Here is a 19,410-nt window from a genome sequence, read left to right as displayed (position 1 = left end):
GAGGCTATTCTATTGATTAGAAGCCATATTCTAATTTCTAGAGTAAATTTATACACAGCCCAATATGCTCATTTGCTCTCATATCAGCATTGTCTTCTCCTAAGTAATTCTTTCCTTGTGATTATCCCCACACATTTATGGAGCACTCATATTCCCTCTCAATTTTCATCTTATCAAAGAAGTCAAGCTCCCAACTAATGACATGATAAGTGTCAAAAAAGGTTGACAGTATGTTTTCTTTCTTAAAATAAAAATTGATCTTATTTACAGTTTAGCTGTACAAACAGCTATATAAGCACAGCTGAAGCAAAGGGGCCTTTGATCTGTCACAATTCCTTAGTACCAGTCTCTTTGGTAAATTTCTAATACCTTTTTCTAATTTTCTTTTGCCATTATGCACAGAACTATCCTTTCCTCCAAAAGCAGTTTAAGAACTTAAATAACACTGATGTCAAAACCATAATCCTGCAGTCGCCAGGATTAATTTTTCTCCCTTTCTTAAAAAAAGGTACACTGCCCCTTTAATGTCTAATTAGCCAGCCGCTCCACTTTCCAGCAGATCTGCACTCAGATTCCACCTTGATTTCCATTTCCATACTTCTATGCCTTTTCCTGTAGGTGACTGTAATCACTTGGTGTAAAACGTGGCACACAATCAAATTTTTAGACAAACCTAGACTTTTAATGCTTCCCCATCCCCACTCTTTGAAACATATTTGATGAACTTTGTGCTACTTACTCCAACACCCTTTGCAGGGTCTAACTGAGCTTGACAGTCTTCTCCGTGCAGGCTCCCATCTCCAGTCCTAAGGCACTGAAAAATCTAGTTGCAATGATGAACACAATCATTCTTTCATGAGTTCAAGCGTATCTTAATGATAGCTTTGCAGAACATGCATACGTTTAACCGTGGTTTAAAAAGAAGTCATTATAATGGTTACAGCCTTTAAAATTAGTCTAAGTTCTTAAAGATACATAAAGAAATGCTGGTGGCAATTCTGGAAAAAAAATTGAATTCCATGCCATTAGCTACAACATTGCCACAGGCAATCACAAGCACTCCCTCAGTTTTTGTTCTGTAACTATTATCATCACCTAGATTCCTCACAGATGTTTAAGTAGTGTTGTAACCTGTACTGTAGCTTATTGCTACTGACTAGACCTTTAACTGAAGAATAATCACTTTCAAGTTTTAAAATAAAAATCTAACTTGACTAGACAGGTTATACAATACATTTTGCATTCCACAGCATAAAGCCAAACAAAGAGGCAGCAAGCACGTGCTATAAAACAATTACATTTTTTTCATTCCTACATACTATTTAACAAAATATTTTCATCACAAGTTTACTCTTTAAAATTCCCATAGAAAATCAAGATGGTTGTATACTCTTAGATTATGCGATAGAAGCTCCTCTGCACCCCAACAAAGGAGCACAGAGAGACAGTGACAGTTGGGGGAGCGCAAATAATACCCTGCCTAGCTCCTCCCAGGCCCATCTCAGGAACAACCAGCCCATCAGAGGCCCATCTCTACAAGCCCAGAGGACCACAGGGATGCAGAATGGCAGGCAGGAACACAAATTGGGGACTTGGAGGAAGGGAGGCCCTGTCCAGACCCCTCCCAGGGCTGTCCCAGGAGAGCCTCAGCACCAGTGTCCAGGTGTGAAACCCATCATGATGAGTCAACATCAGAGCACCTCTTGGGCGGCGGGGGGTGGTGGGGGTGGTGTCACTGCCCAGGGGTGTGGGACATGTTAGAGGATGCAGGGGAAGAGCATTTGGAGATTGTACAGGACTTCCTATGGGATGTTTACAGGAGGAACCAAAGGTAGGGACAGGGATGGATTTACATGATTTGGGGAGGAACAAGTGTGAGAAAACAGAGGAGCAAGTGGATAAAAAGGGCCAGTTGTGCGCAAATAGTTTGCTGGCTGGTTCACTTGCCTGGCCATGCCCTGCGCCTCATCAGTGCAATCTGTCCTATCTGCTTATTAAATCCTTTCTAACTCTTTTCTGGGTGATGGGCTCTATTCATCATGCGTGTGTGCACAGGGGTCTGAGTGCAGCAACTGGGGTGGGACGGCCAGCCACTGGAGAGACCAGGGCGAATGGCCTTAAGTGCCAGCCTGGGGTGGGTCATGGGGACACGCGTGTCTGCAGTGCAGCACCTGGAGCGGGTGCAGGCACACATGCGCGTGTGTGCGTACTGGGAACACATGTTCAGCCTTGCTGCTGGTTAGACTCAGGGCACGGAGCTGTGGCAGCCTCACCCCTCTCGGGCTGCTGGATCTGGGCCAGTATTTTCCCCTAGCACAAGGGAAGAAAAGGTTTTTGAAAAGCTAAGCACAGCACATGCTTAAAATAAGATTTTCTTTTCCCATTCCACATACAGTGATCATCATCTTTCTTTCCATATTCGATTCTGTCCCTTTTCCACTATTTTTTCACTCAGATCATTTCACCCCCTTCATATCAAACTTCTCTTATCATAGACATTTCTTCCCCTCCTTTTCACTTCCATCCTACCCCTACCTCAGATTTTACAGGTTCGTTTTCCTTTAGTTTGCTTGGGCCTTTCTCCATTTTCTATAATCTTACCTTCGTCTTCCTCTCCATGAAATTCTTTTTATTATTTCCTCTTTAAATTCTTCAGCCACCCTTTCAGTAGGGATAAAAACTGCCCCTTACACATTCTGTCATTTCTCTTCAGCTTTCTTCCTGCTTGCGAAAATTCATTCTTTGTAACGTCGCCTTTCGCTCTCTTTCAAAGAGAAACACATGCAATTGAGGCGCTCTTCTTCTTACTTAAATAAAACATGGCTATTTTCAAACACTTACTGACTGAACAGGGTTTGCGTTAAAGTTTTTTCACAGGAGGATAGAGTAAAATCAGCAGACTATTACTACAAATGCAGTTCAAAAGACTCAAAAAATTCAGAAAACAGTTTCTCACAAAGTGCAGAGACTGCTCCTGTAACAAACCCACCAAGAAAATACTCGAGGTTTAGCTATTTCTTTTCCCCTCCTCTGCTGTGTGAGGCTGCAGAAGAGATACCATTTTCACATACTCCTCTTGACAGAATTTGATTTCTCAGGCTTTGCTCTATCTTAAGTCACCCACCTTACCAACTTCAGTATACCCATATACAATTGCAAAGTTGAATTAAGTTCTTTAGCAAGAGTTTATCAAAGAGCTTTTATCTTTTTGAAGCATTTTTGCTTCAAATGGACAGCTAGTCCCTTTCTTCCAGCTCCACAGAGTACTGCATCCAGCCAGCTGTGAAGACCAGCATTTGAGAGGCATGTAGAGATGGAATTAGTTTGGCTTTTTTGCAGATACGCCATCTTCCATCCAATTCCTCATATTGTTTGTTAGGACTTCCACTAAACTAAGACACTGATTTTACTGTTCGATTTTTAAAAAAGGTACTATACAAACAAGGAAGATGCATTTTAAACGTAACTCTACAGGACTGAAAATATTTATCCACTTTATAGAAAAGCATCTGTCTTCATGAAAACTCATATCCATCAGCTGACTCTAATGACTGTTTACCCACCCGTAGAGCTAGCACAGAGGATAATTTGATACTGTTATTACGTAAAGGAACTTGCCACGCTGCATTGAAATTATTACTACTCCCCAGAAGAACAACTCGGTCACATTAGCTGACCTGTGTTTGGCTGCACTTGGCACAAGAGCTTTAAACAGCAGAGACCACAGCACTGTGAGGAGACAGCAAACATCTTTTGAAGGGGCACTCAGGAGAGCCATGCTTGACGTTTCTCTCCAAAGAAGCAGCACAGACCCTCTGAGCCTGCAGGAGCAAAGAGGTAAAGCAGCATATTGCCCACCACAGGCCAGGACAGGAACGTGCCGCATTCATAGATTACATGGCAAGGACTGGTCATGCAGCCTCATGCCAGTTTCACATACTGGAAACATTGAAGCACGAGGTATTCCCTTGGGAACTGTAGCCACTTTCCTATGAGGGCCCAAGATCAGGAAAGCATGACTAGATTTAGTCCTGCTACACACACATCCTGCTTCTGAGCAAGGGTTTTTCCTTACTCCCGCTGATGGCGTCAAGGTCCTTGAACAGCAGCGCAATAGAGAGCTCACTGCAACTGCCTCTGCACTCGGCCAACCCTGATAACCAGAGAGCTGGAGTCTGCCTCATGTTCTTCTGCTACACAAATGGGTTCCACCCAATGATTTCCAGCAATACACCAGGATTAATGCTGCAGTCCACATTATTCTCCCGGCCTCCTTTCATCACACCTATGAAGTCCTACAATGTCTTACCCTAGGCTTGTGCTTCCCCTTAAAACTCTGACCACGTAACACATGCGCACCCTTGTCCTGTCAGAAGACAGCTCCCAAAGTTCACCCCTCCGTTGGCTAGAAATCTTACCCTAGTCCTTATTTTATTACTACTTGATCTCATGCCAAAATTTTGTCTCTTAGGTTAGGTATCTGTCTAGCTTGGCTCACATTACATCAATTTTACACCTGAATCAATGTATTAATGATTTTTTTCCTCTTTGAGCCTTTCTTCCATGCTAAAGAAGTCCCTTTCTTCCATAACATCATTGGTATTTCAAAAATTCCATCTGGAAAAGACTTCAGAGAAGAATACCTTGGGGGAAGGGGGAGGAGAGGTGGGGAGAACCCTATCTCCCATGAGACCTGCAGTCATCAAGCCATCACAATTTAAACTACACTGCATGGAGGTCAAGGAAGCTGCTCCCATGACTGCAAACATGGCCTGGCTTTCCCTCACTGTGCTCTCATTTGGAATTTCTCCTCTCCTTTAGAGAGCTGAAGGGCAGAAAATGGAAAATAGGGATTAGTACACTATTGACCTCAAATACATTTTCACTCAATGACTCAACATGACCAAAACAATTACGACATGCACAGAAGTTGTCCCCTACATATCCTCACTGGAAGCCCTAACCATACAATGCCATGACAATTACATTTCCACAAGTTCCTGCAGAACCACGGTGCCACCTCCCTTCTCCAGCTTGTCCCCTCTACACCTGTGTAACACAACATGAAGTAAAAATATAACACAAGGGAGCTGTTAATTGTAATACTTTTACAGACATCAAAAAGGATAAAGAAACTGTTCCTCTGAGGAAAATGGAAAACCTTACAGGAAATCAGACAGTGACCACTACCTTATTTAAAGAACTTAATTTTGCAATGGAGATAAACAGACAAGGAAGAGTGTTGTTCTGAATTACAATGTTTGACATCTAATTTTGTCTACATAAAAGTTCATTTGAAGGTAAAAATAGTCCAAACTTGGATTTCAGTTGCTGGTGGGCAATTGTATAAACATTCCCAGTACATCCTACCCTCCTTGATCTGCCAGACTTAAGTTATATATTTTATTCTACTGAAGTCTGAGGGTTTGGACTACCATTTTTTCCTCTACAAAGCACAATCACATTGCTATAAATGAAACAAAGTCAACTTAATATCATACAGTTCGGCTTTGCAAAAATGCACTCGCTTCTGCCTAATATGAAGTTTTAACAATTGTTTCACATTTTATAAAAATACCAAGCTATTACTTGCCTTTTAAAGGAATATAAAGAATGGATTTAAGTCTTACAACCCAAAACCTCCACAAGTTCAAGAATTTTCAAGCTACCATTGATTGCATACAGCTAACCTACAGTAGTACCACTTTTCCTTCCACACTATGCATTATATCATCAAGAAAAGTTTATGCAGCACAAAACTGCCCTTTCTTCTTTATCTTAAAATTTCCAGTAACAGCTGCATCTAGCTCCATTTTCTTTGCTCTTCTTTCTTTGCTTTATTGTTTCTTATACAGGATGAGTAGGTGCACATTCACAGAACATTTTTGCAGATTCAGACGGAACCACTGCCTCTAACCACCTGCTCAGCACTGCCTGTGCCGACAGAGAGACACACAGAGCATACAATACAGCCAGCTACCTCACTCCGAAGCGCTAGAAGTTCAGCAAAGTCAGTACAGGGTAGCAGCTAACAAGCTAAGGTTTCATGTTGTGCTGTACTTCTCACCACCTAGCCTGGGCAGGCATGTTCACATGTCATAGGGACAGACAGACATAGATGGGTCAATTCTGGAAGACATTCTTCTGAAGAAATCTGGCAACAGACAAGCAAAGTTAATGGGACAAAATTCAGGCAGGAACATTGTAACTCTTCCTACACACAAGCTACCTGAAATGCTTTCGATGCCTCGAATGCCATGCTCCCTGTGCAAAAACATTCATTTCGTAAGATTATAAAAAAGCTATAAATATAGTATCATCTTCACTGTAAAATCAGAAACTTTGTTTTTCAGTAGGCACCTAGTCTGAAATTAACTCTATACCCTTCCGCAGCTCAGCACTGCCAAAACCTCTCACAATACAGTACAAGACCTATCCTGTCCTACAACCAACAGGACAGAACTGCAGCAGTACAACTGCCCAAAGCACTTCACATCCCAAGAACCATTCCATAGAAGGAACTATATGAAGTTACAAGTAGCACTGAAATACCCTAGAGAGCTGTGAAACGACACAGAATGCAATACTATCAAACTCCCTACTATTTCCAAGTCATGGAACTCTAATTAATGAGATTTAAGTTTCAGTGTATGCCTGGTCGCCAATAAATTTGGAAAAAAAGGCACTGAACCATCAAGATGAAGGTGAATTTATTTTACCATTTCATATTGCTTTGACTGTATCATATACTCTACTTTTTCATAGGTGTTTAGTCCTCTTTCCTGGAGAATCTGATATAAATGGCTGTAATACGACACACCCGCCTGGAAGAAAATCCCCTTTTCAATTACCAATGATTTAGAAAAATACTATCCAGCAGAAAAAGGTCCTTTTTTTTGGCCTATGAACACTCTGTGTTCACTTTAAAGGAATGCACCTCATTAACCCTGATAATTAACAAGGTTATTCTCATCACATAAAAGGTTTAAGTTCCTCTATTAAGTTATTATTTGAATTTGCACTGCTATTAAGATGATGAGGCTATTCTGGATTTAATTTCACATAACAAGATGTTTCTCTTTAAAGATCCTAATTTTTTTCAAGTCAAGGCATATAATTTCATTGTCATGTATGCCACATGATAGTGAATCTACTGGACTAAGGAATGGATAATGTACATACAGAAACCAAACAAAATTAAAGTTGAAAGCCTAGAAGGCAGCAATAAAAAAAAGGCGGCAATAATAGAAAACAGGCATCTGACAGCAGCATTGCTGTGCCAGCAGAAGCCAGTGATAACTGAAAAAGAAGAAAAGGACCAAGATTATGTGGAGGTACACACAGCTTGAGAAAAGACTACCAGCAGACATATCAGCTCCTAGTGGGACCATTCCAGTAAGACTCCAGAGGCCACAGAGAAACTTCCAATTCCCACGCTGTTTGCACTATAAGTGTAGTAGTGCACATTTGGAGAGTTTTGTTCCTAGATCACATGTAAGGTTTCTCAGGACTGTCTAGCTAATAAAATCTTGTAAAAATCTAATAAATGCTTTAATTTTTGCATGCAGGTGTTCCTAGTACATGAACTTGCTTCTTCCACAAGAGAAAAGCCAATTGTCTAAAGCCAGGCAGTTATTCTGAGGATATTAAGAACAGTTAATTACAGCAGTCACATACACAAATCCTACATCAAATGTAAAAACCAAGATGACAGTTTATCTCATTATCCATACTGACATCATATTAATTGATGTGAGCTGTAGTTAAACATATGGAATAACCATAGCAGGGAAAAAATGAGTCACATTTATTTAGACATTTAATTATATAGGTCTCATTGGCACCATACCTGACACCAGAGCATTCAAGAACCTTGAATGTAAATATCTAGAGATGTCAAATTAACACCCAAGGTTTTGCAAAGAAGTTTCTTGTGCACATAATTCAGTCACTATTAAATAATAACAAAAAAAAATCCTTTAAATGTTTGAACAGGCAAGAGAACTTTCTGTCATCACATGAGGATTACCACAGCTCTGACCAGGTTGAACATTGAAACGAAGCAAGTTCTCAGAGTTAAGCTCAGCTCTCAGTCCCATATGGGAGAGTTTCAAGCACTGCTAGCTTGACCCATCCACACACCTTACAAGGGTGTCATCCATTTAGCATCCATTTTCCAGAAAACCTCATTTTTTGTATTTTAAAGCACCCATTGCTAGGTTTTGTCATAAGTGCTTAGCAGTGCGAGAAAAACATTAAACTCTTCCCATAAAGAGTGTCAAGAGTGCTGTGAAATATTCAGAATAAACCCACTATGCAAGTCTAATCAGCAGAACTACTACCTTGGGAATTATCAATTTGCAAATCTCTCAAACACCTAAACAGGGTAAGAAAGTTGTTAAAAATATAGCAGGGTACTCATGAATGAGACATACACTGAATTTTCTTTTTAAAGTCTAAAGCAAGTAACCGTTCTTCAGCAGAATGAAGACAGAAGTATGCACGTGACATTAATAGAGGAGGTAATGGAGGGCAATATTTAATCATCATGAAAGCTTTAGGCAAGCTTGGATGAGCCTTTTGGTCATGAATATTAGCCACTAGCAGAGTTTCTAGTATTATTAGGAAGCATCATCACTGTATCTCCAGACATATCCTTATATGTGGCTTGAACATTGGGAAATGCACCTGAATGCTCAGAGGTTATCCAGTGCTACTTTTGTTAGTTAATACCTTCCAGTTTTCCTTTTCAGATTATGGTTTTCCAATTGAAACCAATGCCCTGTAAAGAGCAAACCTATAAGTTTCATCACCATTAATTAGTTTCCTTACTCACTCCAATACAAGATGCACACAACATGCATCTTCTTACGCCCCCCACCCAGCAGAGTCAGGGACAGAACCCCAAACAGAAGGGTTTGTTTTTCAACATGAAGTTCAAAGAGCTTAAAATTACTTTTTTTTTTCCCTTTTCTTTTTTAAACAAACATTGAAAATAACTAGAGTGGCTTTGGCATTGCTTTAATCAGTTTAAACTTGAAGACAGGAGCTCTAATTAAAATCTGGAACTCTAGCTGTAAGAAACAGCTAATTAGCTCCCAACTTTTTAATGAAGTACTGTGGCAGGGTCCATACTAGCAGTTCAGTATTAAAAAGGAAATGTTCTGCAAGATAAACTCATACTCTCAGGCACCACATCAGTTTGTCTATTTACTTCAATCCACGCCATGGTCATAGGGATTTAAGAAAACACACTATAATAGCTATCAGATTTGCTCATCTCCATATACAGTAAGATAATTGAACTTCGCAGCATTTTGAACACAGAAGGAGAAATATAAGGCAGTTCATGACTTTTCTATTAGGCAATGAAGACAATTTAAATTGCAGTAAGTATAAGGTTGTGTTTCCCTCCTTTCAATTCATTCCTAACCACAACTTGCAAATACCACAGGAAGATGGGGAAGAAGTGAGAGGAGGCATTTTACGCTTGTGCTCTCCAGAAGTCTGGGCAAAATACATGAGATAGAGGAAAAGTGAGGAGAAGCGCCAGATTAAGAGGAACCTTGGCTAGGCAGTCACAGCAAGGCACGCTGACAGCGGTGGAAGCCTGAACACCTTTCTTCACATTTCCACAGCTTTTACTGTCTCATTTTATAAGGGCTGGTACCTCTATCCCCCTTCCTACACACAGAACATCAACTAAAAAAAAAAATAAATTCGCTGAAAAATTGATTACAAACAAAGGACAAGTAAGTTCGCTCACATTTCCCAGACAGCTTTTTCTAAGCCGGGTTTCCTCTTGTTACCAAGCCGCTACATGCCACACTTTCTCAGAAAATCCTTAACATTAGAGCGGCATCCGTCCCGGTGTGCAGCTGAGGAGGATGTGAAATTGCCCCTAACGGGGCGGGAGGGGCGCTGGGGAAGGATTTGGAGGGGAGCCCGCTGCCTAGGCGGCGATGCCCGCGGCAGCCCCCGGGCTCGGCTGGGGGCCGGGGCGGGCGCCCGGCGGCTGCTCCCTCCCGGGGTCCGTCTCCGACTTGGGGCAAGCGGGTGGAAGAGCGAGAGAAACTCCCTTCATTACGGCTCCCGGCAGCGCACGGGCGGCAGGCTGAGGGACCAGGGCAGCCGGGGCCGCCGCTCCGTACCGGCGGCTGCCCAAGCGCCGGCCCGACCGAACGATGGAACTAGTAGACGAGCTGACGGAAACCCTCGCCCTGTGCCTGCCCGCACCCGCCGCCGGCCGAGAGGAGGGGAACAGCGGCAGGAACCCGCGCGGGTGCCCTGATGCGCTTCTCCCACAAAAACCAAACAAAAAAAAAAAACCAAAAAAACCAAAGAAACAAACCAAAACAAACAAACAAAAAAACCAAAACCCACCCTGCAAAAAAACAAAAAAAAGGGGAAAAAAGAAACCTAAATTCCCCCCCCAAAAAAGGGCAGCACCCGCACCCGGGACGCGGCAGGTGCCCCCCCGCCACCGCCCCCCCGGGCCGGGCAAGGCGGGGCCGCCCCCCGCCCACTCACCGGCGGCGGGCCGAGGTGCCTCAGGGAGCCGGCTGGCGGGGCGGCGGGGCAGGCTGCCCGCCGCGCTGCGCCCTCCGCCCCATCCCGCCGCCCGAGCAGCCGCCGGCCCGGCGCGGCGCGGCCGCCCCGCCCCGGCCGCCCACGCCCCGCCCCCATGATGTCATCCCGCGGAGCCGCCCCGCCCACCGCCCGCCCCGCCGAGCCCCCGGGCCGGGGCCGGGGTCTGCGGCGCCCCGCGGGCAGAGCGGGTAGCGCCGCCCCCGCGCCCCGCCGCTTTTGCCGGCCCCGCCGTGGCGGGAGGGGCGGCTGCCCGCCGCGGCCGTTCGCGACGGGGAAAGGCAGCCTTGTGCTCAGGGCGTTTGATGCCGGAGGATTCGCCCCCTTCCCTCCCCTCACCCGGCTTCTGCTTTTCCCGTGAAATATCCTTTAAAATCAATTTCTTGGAAGTGTAGAAATCCTGCGTGGAATCCCTGGGCGAGGAGAGGCAGGGGGCTTATTTGCAGGTTTATTTCTCTTTGCTTTAAACAACGGAGTGGTCGCCGGGGTCCTCCCCTTCCCCTCGGAGAGGCGGGCAGCCATGGCACCTCGCGGCCATGAGTTCAGGGCGGGGAAGCACTGCGGGGCGGGGGCCGGGGGGGCACCGGGCAGGACAACAGGCGGCTCCGCTGCCTACGCCCCAGGCTGCATAGTTATTCTCATGTCAAGCCTGAAAGTACGTCTCAGTTTGAGTGGCTGAGCTGGCTTAACAAACTAATGTCCTGAGGCGGCACACTCAGGTAGCGGTCCAGAGTGGGAAAGTGAAAATAAAATGAAAAATCTACCTTAGACCAAATTTCCAGGAGCACAACACATCTGCTAGTTACATATATTGATAAGGGCTTCATCACCAGAATAAACCATTCCAGGCTGATTTAAAGTATGCCTCTATGATCTGAAGGGGCAGAAAGAACAGAAAGAGTACATACAGCCTTTTTTTTTTTTTCTTCTTAATAACTGTGCTCGATTGACAGGTCTAGAAATTAAAGAAAACATCGGTCTGAGCTGCAGTGTGGAAGGAGCGGTAGTACAAGCCTCAGGCTTCTTCAAAGAAGTCCACTGAAAAGATGGAGACCTGTCAAGTCCTGTTGCCATAAGGGCAAGTGTCTAAACAAGCATCGCCTTCATCATGATGAAAACATTAAGTGGGTACCTGCATATTATGGAGTTCACTCAAGCAGATTAAACTATTATTTCTCATGTTTTACTGGGTCCTGGGATCTGATCCAAAGATCAGAGCATGACAAGTTTTCTAAAGTTATATCTGCTTGTTACATGTTTCTTCTCCTTTTCTTATAAATAGTAAAAAGGAAATAAAACTGTTCAAAATTCTCCTCTCACCTTATGGCACTAGTTTAAAAATTCTTTTAATTCTCAGCTATATGCAGGTACGTTTTCACTCATGCTTGCAATTTTTATCTTACCTTATTTAACTTTTTATCTTATTGGAGATTTCACCTAATCAGGTTTGTAACAGCAATTTTTATACCCTGAAAATAAAATTGAAAATGGAGCTACATCAGCCTCAATTATTGCTGCTCTGCTTCACCATTTTAACACACTTGCATGGCTACTCACTGCATCAAAATACATCCCTTCCTCCCTTCCACAGAAAGTATTTGGGTGTTAAATTGTTTCCTGTTACCTGCAGAATGATTTTTCAAAAACTGGATCAATAAGAACATACATGCAGGAATGAGGGCTCTCCTTCCAAAAAATCCTTCCTCCCCTCTGGGATCCTGAAGCCCTAGGCAGAGGCAGTAGTATGAAACTTTTGCTCATTGCTTTGGGTAAGCGAACTAATCACTGAGGTCTAGTAAAGGCTACTGATCTCACGAATCCAGCGCTGTTTCATTTCAGCAAGACACTTCAATGATTTCATTAAGTGGAACACAAAATTTAAAAGAGCAAAAATACCCCAGACTCACCCACATGACTGATATTAAGTGAACAATGAGGCAGCTACCAGCAATACAAGGGACAAGGTGACATTTGGACAGTAATATTTAGCTGGAAAAAGATGTGTACTAGACAGAAGATGTATACTAGGCAATTAATTCAGAGAATTTCATATAAAAAGATGAGCTCAGTTCACCACTTCAGAGCAATTTCCTCACCATGAATCTCTCAGCAGAGTAGAGCACCAGTCTGTCAGTGGAAAAGGCGCGTTATAATTGCTACTGCTGTATCAGGTAACACTGCTGGAAATACTGGTTTAGAGAGAGCTGCGGCTTTCTCTAGCAAAGTTTTTTGGATTCCTTCATAACTTGAGCACATTAACAACTCTGTAACTACAGCTGCTCTGATTCCATATGACTAAAACAACCAAGAACCACACAACAGAGCGATTTATTATGGCCAAAGGTGTCTGAGTTCATTGCTTACCCTTCCTGAACTTTTTTCTTTGGACATCAAGATTCAGTCTTCTCGCAACCCAGTATATTTGGATTTTTAAAGAGGTATTCAAGTTGAGGAAGAGTTTGTGCTGAAGAAGGTCCTGAACAGCAGCTTTATGGGTTCAGAACTATAGCATTGAAATACAGGGGTAAACTTTTTTGAGTTAATCCTTCTAAGTATCAAGAATGAATATTGTCTTTACAAACCTTTCATAAACATATTTGTTATAGAGCAACAAACATACAGCAGTCACAAAATCCAAGTGAAAACTTAAGTCAAATTCTCATTTAAAATAAAAAAAAAAAGGAAAAAACCCACACATTTAACATGGAGGACATGGCAAGCAAAAGAGAGGGAAGACAGAATCATGATATATACATTATTTAAGGCAAAAAATACAATTAGAAAGAGGATTAAGGTAGGAAATGTTACAATGAGTACTTACGATAATTTTTGCAATGAGATTTGAATTGACTTAAGAGTAGGACATTAGCTTTCTCAAAACTATTAAGAAATTTGAGTGAGGTTCTGCAGGCTTGATCCATGAAAGGAAAGAGAGCAACAAAACTACTCTTCTATTAAAAAATAAGAGAATTCATGCTCTGAGCTTTTGCCACACCCTCAGCATGTGGTTACACTGCCAGTTCAAGCCTAGCTAAGATGTTCCCACCAAAAGAAGTGACTCTTCCTTTCTTTCAGGCGTCTCCCAGTATCAGCATTAACGAATACATGACTGATGTGGTGAACAAGATGAGTTTACTTATCAGGCTGGAGAACAACAAATCCGGAAGTTTTAGAAAATTATACATATCCCCTTCTCCAGCTGTCACCAATCACTAGTGCTTGCACAAGAGTAGCAGGAGGGTAGTAGTAGTAGCAGGTAGTAGTAGTAGCTAGTAGTAGTAGTAGCACATGGGTCTGGAGGAGAGAAAATGGAGGGAAAGCCTCCAACAGAAATGTGGTGACACTAGCTCAAGCCAGCTATGAAACACACAAGAGTGGAAGTAGTTACCCCATAGACAAAGATTTACGATGTTCTTGAATGTGATGATTTCCTTTTCTTCTTGTTTTGATAAGTTGAAAATAGCTGTCTTGGTAACCAAATCTACTTTACAGTAGAACAGCTCAAAACAGGAAGGACTAAGTTAGTGCTTCCTCAGAGTTGATCACAGCCTGGTAGTTAGACTAAGAGGATGAGAAGTGCAGCTTTTAATCCATTCAGACAGAAAAGGGAATTGAATTGATGTCTAACATTCGGACTGGGCAAGCGTGTTAACCACAGAGATAACAGATAAAAAGAAAGGAAAAGTCTTTCTGCAGTTTAGTGAATCTCCAACAATTTTGCAACTCTTTCAACTTCCTCATTTTCATTACTTTTCTCTTTGTGCTTTTAGAAAAATAAGGTCTCCTTTCCATTGTAATTACTTTTGCATTGAGGATTTTCTTCATTTCAAGATAAAATAAAAGATGCTTTATTTGTTCCTGTTTAAATCATCATTGGACTCTGAATAAAAGCTAACTACAGTGAAACAATGCTAGAAATACATGTCCCCAAGACCAGACAAAAGATGTTTGTTAGAATAAAGAAAAAAACCCAAACCCAGAAGCCAGCCACTTACTCTGGCGTTACTGATGTGCTTCCCTAGCCTGCTGTTTGCCTTGCTGCTAGATCTTTAAAGCATGAGTTCATATGTATTCAGAATAAGGAGATAGAGAAGACAGAAAGGTAGAGCTATTTCACATCACAAAGAATGACTGTAGAGATACAACAGAGGAAGGACAGAAGCTACTTTCCTTGTTCTTCTCCCTCCTCTGAGTAAAAAACTCCCCCAACTTAAAACAGACTTCATGTCATGTTTCCTACTACACATTCAGCAAAAGAAAAACATGCTGCCTGTTGCCTGAACTAACCAAGCTAAAAGGGAATGTCCAATTACCTGGATGAAATTATTAAGGCATAACTCTTGTTTCTCACTTTGACCTTGAGTACTCATCATTAATGAGCTAGGTTTACAAATTATGCAAGTGATGTCCTCATGTATGCAACCACCATAGCACTATGCCTGTGAATGATTGATGGGTTTCATCATGATGTTCCGCGGAACAGAGATCTCTCTACACAAAGTATTTTTAATACAAAGTATTAATTTATCATCCTTTTGATAAGCTAACATTCTAGATTTCATATCCAGTTATATACTTTTGCCATTTCATCCTAACAGTAGCTCCTTCCTTCCTTTACCTTCATTTTAAAACAACATAAAACAGCGCTTATGTTGACACATGGAATACTGATATCGCGGGCTGTTAACAGCATCTGTTTTTATTAACTTTGTATAACTCAGACATTTGGTTTTCCTCATTCTACAAATGTCTGCTGAGAGCCTAAGGGCCAAAATGCAAAAATGTTGGTTTGTTGTAAAATAAAGCACTTCAAACTGAGGACTAGAGGATATCTGGCTCTAAGAAAATATTTGCCATGTGCTGCAATGCAAGTTCTGTTTTGAAGAGGAGTGAGTCACCTTTGTTATGCTAATACCAAATCCGTGTCATATGTTGTTCTATAGGTTAAGGTATTAGCCTACTGAAGTATCCTTATTAATAATTTGAAGACCATTTCAATAAAAAGATATACAGAAGCAGTATGAGAATTAATGTACTACCAAAACACAGCACACACAAATCCACATAAGGATTTTCTAACAGGAAAACTGTCTTGGTAATTCAGAATCACGAGTGGGAAATATTACCTCTCCTGCCAGCTGTCCTCCTCTTTTATCCTTGTAATATCATGCCTGCAAGCACTGCACTTCAAGTTACCTCTCATACGATTTTAATTTAGACCTACATATCTTCATGTTCTGCACATGATGTGAAGATGTTACACTGGCTCCCCAGTAACAAGTGTTTTGAATAGTTATTACTCACATTTAAGAGCGCATGATACCTCTTCATCCCCCAGGCAGTTCCTGCTGCCAGTTTGTTCTCTGCTCTCATAACAGAATTCGCATTACAACCAAGTGTTTTCTTCTCTGAAATTTTATCACTGGATTGCAAATATAATGGTGTTTCGGTAGCCAGTATGCCCACTGAAGGCGACCAGTTCTATATAAACAGTGAAAATTAAGACAAAAAGGCATAAAAAAGCTGTCTACCATCAAGAACAAGTAATAAGATAAAAATAAGGGATTGGGCAAAACAATGCTATGAGATAAAAATATTTTCATTTAGAGACCATTTTGGTACTTGCATTATTTTCCTTCTTGTGAACTTCTACTCCATGATACCTACAGTTCCTAATGTGTATTTCCTTCTCAAAGAAAATCCTAATTCCAACATGGAATAAAAATGAACAGATTTTACAGAACTGAAAAAAAAGTTAGTTATCATGACAATTCAGTATGAATGTCCTGCTCCTGAGTACCACTTACAGTCTAATAAATAAGATAAGTTAGGTATTACCAAACCTGCTAGTATTTTCGTATCTTGGTTTCTCGGTAAGGTAGACATCAAGTATGCTGTACTGATTTATGCCAATAGGTGTGTTTGTCCTATACATAATGTTTAGCAGCTTATAGGTAAGAGTTAAACTGTGATTCAGAAAAGTGGCTCCAATGAACGCAGTGGATTGAAGTGTATTGTCTATTCAATAATTTTTTTTTATATGTAGAGAGGTCAATTATCAAGATTTCTGGACACATAAGATGAAAATAAGTCTGTGATCTACAGCTTCTCCAGCTGCAAAATGAACTTCTGTACAGATGGCAATACAGGATTTAAAGGCTACAGAACATACACAGACATGCTCATAAATAGTTTCAATAATGATATCATAACTAAACTATGCACAAGTTTTGATTCTTGTAAAGAATTGCTATGTTTCAAAAAAATGGGCAAATCGATCTATCCGGGAAGCATTCTGGATCCACAGTATTGCCCTTGTCATGGTGTTCCCCTCTTCTCAAATGGCAATATATAGCCAAAAGGAAAAAAAAATCTGTTCAAAGAAATTCATTGGGATTGTAAGACTGCATGTTTTTCATTGAGCCTTAAACTTCTGTACCTGTAACAGGAACACTAATTCATCTGAAAAGATAAGGAGGTCCACATTTATCTTGGCATCTTATTTTAACCTGCTGTGCTCTGCGCCCCAAGCACATCATGTACAATACCTATCAATTTTTTCTCTTCTCTCAGTTTATTAAACAGCAATTCAATGCACAGAGTCGTGGCATACTCCTAGTTATTCCTTGTCCTTCTCTTAAGTGGTGGTTCAGATACTGGTAACTATAATCTGAATCTGTTCCATGCAATCCAAACATTGCTTAGGACACAAAGAAAGTTCTTTATCTCTTGTTTTGTGTTATTCTTTGAGCTGTTCCCAAGCTTTATATGTTGTTCCCCTAAGTATCAAAGATGTGGCCTGTTTTACAAATTCTCCAGCTGCTTAACAGTAGCCTACCACAGCAGCTATATTGGTTTCATTCTTAATATTACAGCAGAGCAAGCATTTTCAGCCACTATAAAAAATGCATTTTACAACCACATCCTATTCAAAAATTCATCAACAGTAGCTTTTTCGTTGTTGTTGAAACAATAAATTAATGGCTCTACAGGAACCTTCATAGCTCTTTATAGGCTGACATTATGCTGGAGATGCTAAACGCTTGCATACCCAAATTGCATCTGCAATTGCTACATCTACCTTGCTCTCTCAAGCACTCACATTATCAGGATCAACTCTCTATTTGAATACTCCAGTTTCCCATTCATTCAGGTGTGGAAGACTATATAAGTCTGGCCACTGAACTTTATTTGAGTTGGAGTTACTGTCCTGTGTACAGACAGGCTAAGCGCCTCTGGTATAGTTCACTTGGTTGGTTTCTAGTTTTCACATTTGTACTTGAGCTGAAGATGCATAAATATCTCATGAAGTGGATATTTTAACTATATTGGCAGTGGGCTATTCTTGTTTAAACTGTTGAATGCTGCTACTGCATTACTAGTTTGTGATGTTTTTCTTTCTGAGAATTCTCTCCTGGCTTGAATACTATTAGATCTACATGAATCAATTTGTCTCTTGTACTGCTTTTCATTATGATACATAGCTTGGAATTGCTGAATTCTCATTAGATTTGTTTTCCTTAATTAAAAGGGGTCTTTTTGGCAGCAGAGACCCCTTCAGTCTTTCTTGTATGTGTCTTGCTGATGACGTAACTTACGTGACATGTTCCTTTATGCCTTGTTCTTGCTTCATTTTGAGAAAGACTAGTAATTGAAGCTTAATAACTGTCACCCAGAATTCATATATCTGACTTGCTCACATCTCCAAAACTGAGATATATAACAGGAATCACTTTTTGTTCCACATTACTACAACCATTTAAATATAATTATTAAGATACTGCATTAACCAGTGATGGCTCTGAATAAACAACAACTGTTAACAGAAATTAAGTTTGAGGTAGCTTATAATTCTGGGAGTATGTGTGTGAGCATGCATCTGCACATGTGTACAAAATGGCTCTTTTCCAAGCACAACAAATTGATTAAAAATAATTGCGGTTCAATGCTTAATTAAAAATGTATGGCATCCATCTTTACCTGCTGGTGAAAATTTAGTCAAGCCTGACAAGACAACTCTACATAAAAAGAAACTCACTGCTGAAGTTTGCAGCGTACAAAAAAGAATGGAAAGGTCGGTCAATAGCTCATTTAAATATGCTCAGATGTGTATCTTCATTTCGGTTTATCTGTAATTAACATTAATGTCTAAAGATCAGTTTTCCTCCCACACTTGACGTGACAAGACTCATCCACTGTTTAGGCAGTAGGAGACAATCATTTTCAAACCACAACAAAACCTATAAAAAAAATCTATAATAACAATTTATCTGAAGAGTCAACCTGACACACATTCATTGTTTTGATTGCAGTAGTATCACTCACACAAGTAAATCTAGGAAAATACATATGCTCATGCTAAAGAACAAATGCTGTAATCTTGCCCTATAAATCAAAGCAAAAGCCCTAAGTGAGTCAAGCTGGTTATTAAGACAGATGAAATGCATTTTTAGTTTTCACAGAATGAACGAACAGAGGAGTTATTTCACAAAGCCCAAATCTGGTATCTGTGGCTTCAGATACCCACAGACAGACATTCATATATCATGCTCTCCTCAGAGGGATAAGCATCTACTAAAATACATTACCTAGTTAAATACAGGCTAGCTTTTCAGCCAGTTTTGCTGTAGTGTAGGTGTCACTTCTGACACTCCTAATGTCTCCATAATTGCTATTGTCATGACCTGTGAGTTTTCAGGATTGAGTTAGTAACTGTTTGTTGTCATTTGAATTAGTTAACACAGTTCCCTGGTCCCATGCATCCTTCCTCCTCCCCATAGTCCTGAAAACAAAGCAAAAGCTTGGAGGGTGTTTGTACCCAGG

The 19,410-nt window shown here is 41.1% G+C and overlaps 1 protein-coding gene across 2 annotated transcripts in view; it reads right to left on the bottom strand.

Annotated features, from left to right (window-relative positions):
• MARCHF1 (membrane associated ring-CH-type finger 1) overlaps positions 1 to 10,638 on the bottom strand; it is a 256,014-nt gene extending 245,376 nt beyond the window's left edge. For both annotated transcript variants that reach the window (XM_087736363.1, XM_087736364.1), the window contains exon 1: positions 10,531 to 10,638. The gene's annotated coding sequence lies outside the window, so the exon portion shown is untranslated. The remainder of the gene's footprint in view (positions 1 to 10,530) is intronic.
• Between the last annotated feature and the right edge of the window lie 8,772 nt (positions 10,639 to 19,410).

Source organism: Nipponia nippon, unplaced genomic scaffold, assembly GCF_047370975.1.
Source record: "Nipponia nippon isolate SJK-2023a ecotype South Korea unplaced genomic scaffold, ASM4737097v1 scaffold_6, whole genome shotgun sequence".
Lineage (NCBI taxonomy): Eukaryota > Metazoa > Chordata > Aves > Pelecaniformes > Threskiornithidae > Nipponia > Nipponia nippon.
The sequence above is the reverse complement of the archived record's forward strand: the minus strand, read 5'-3'. Positions and strand labels throughout refer to the sequence as shown.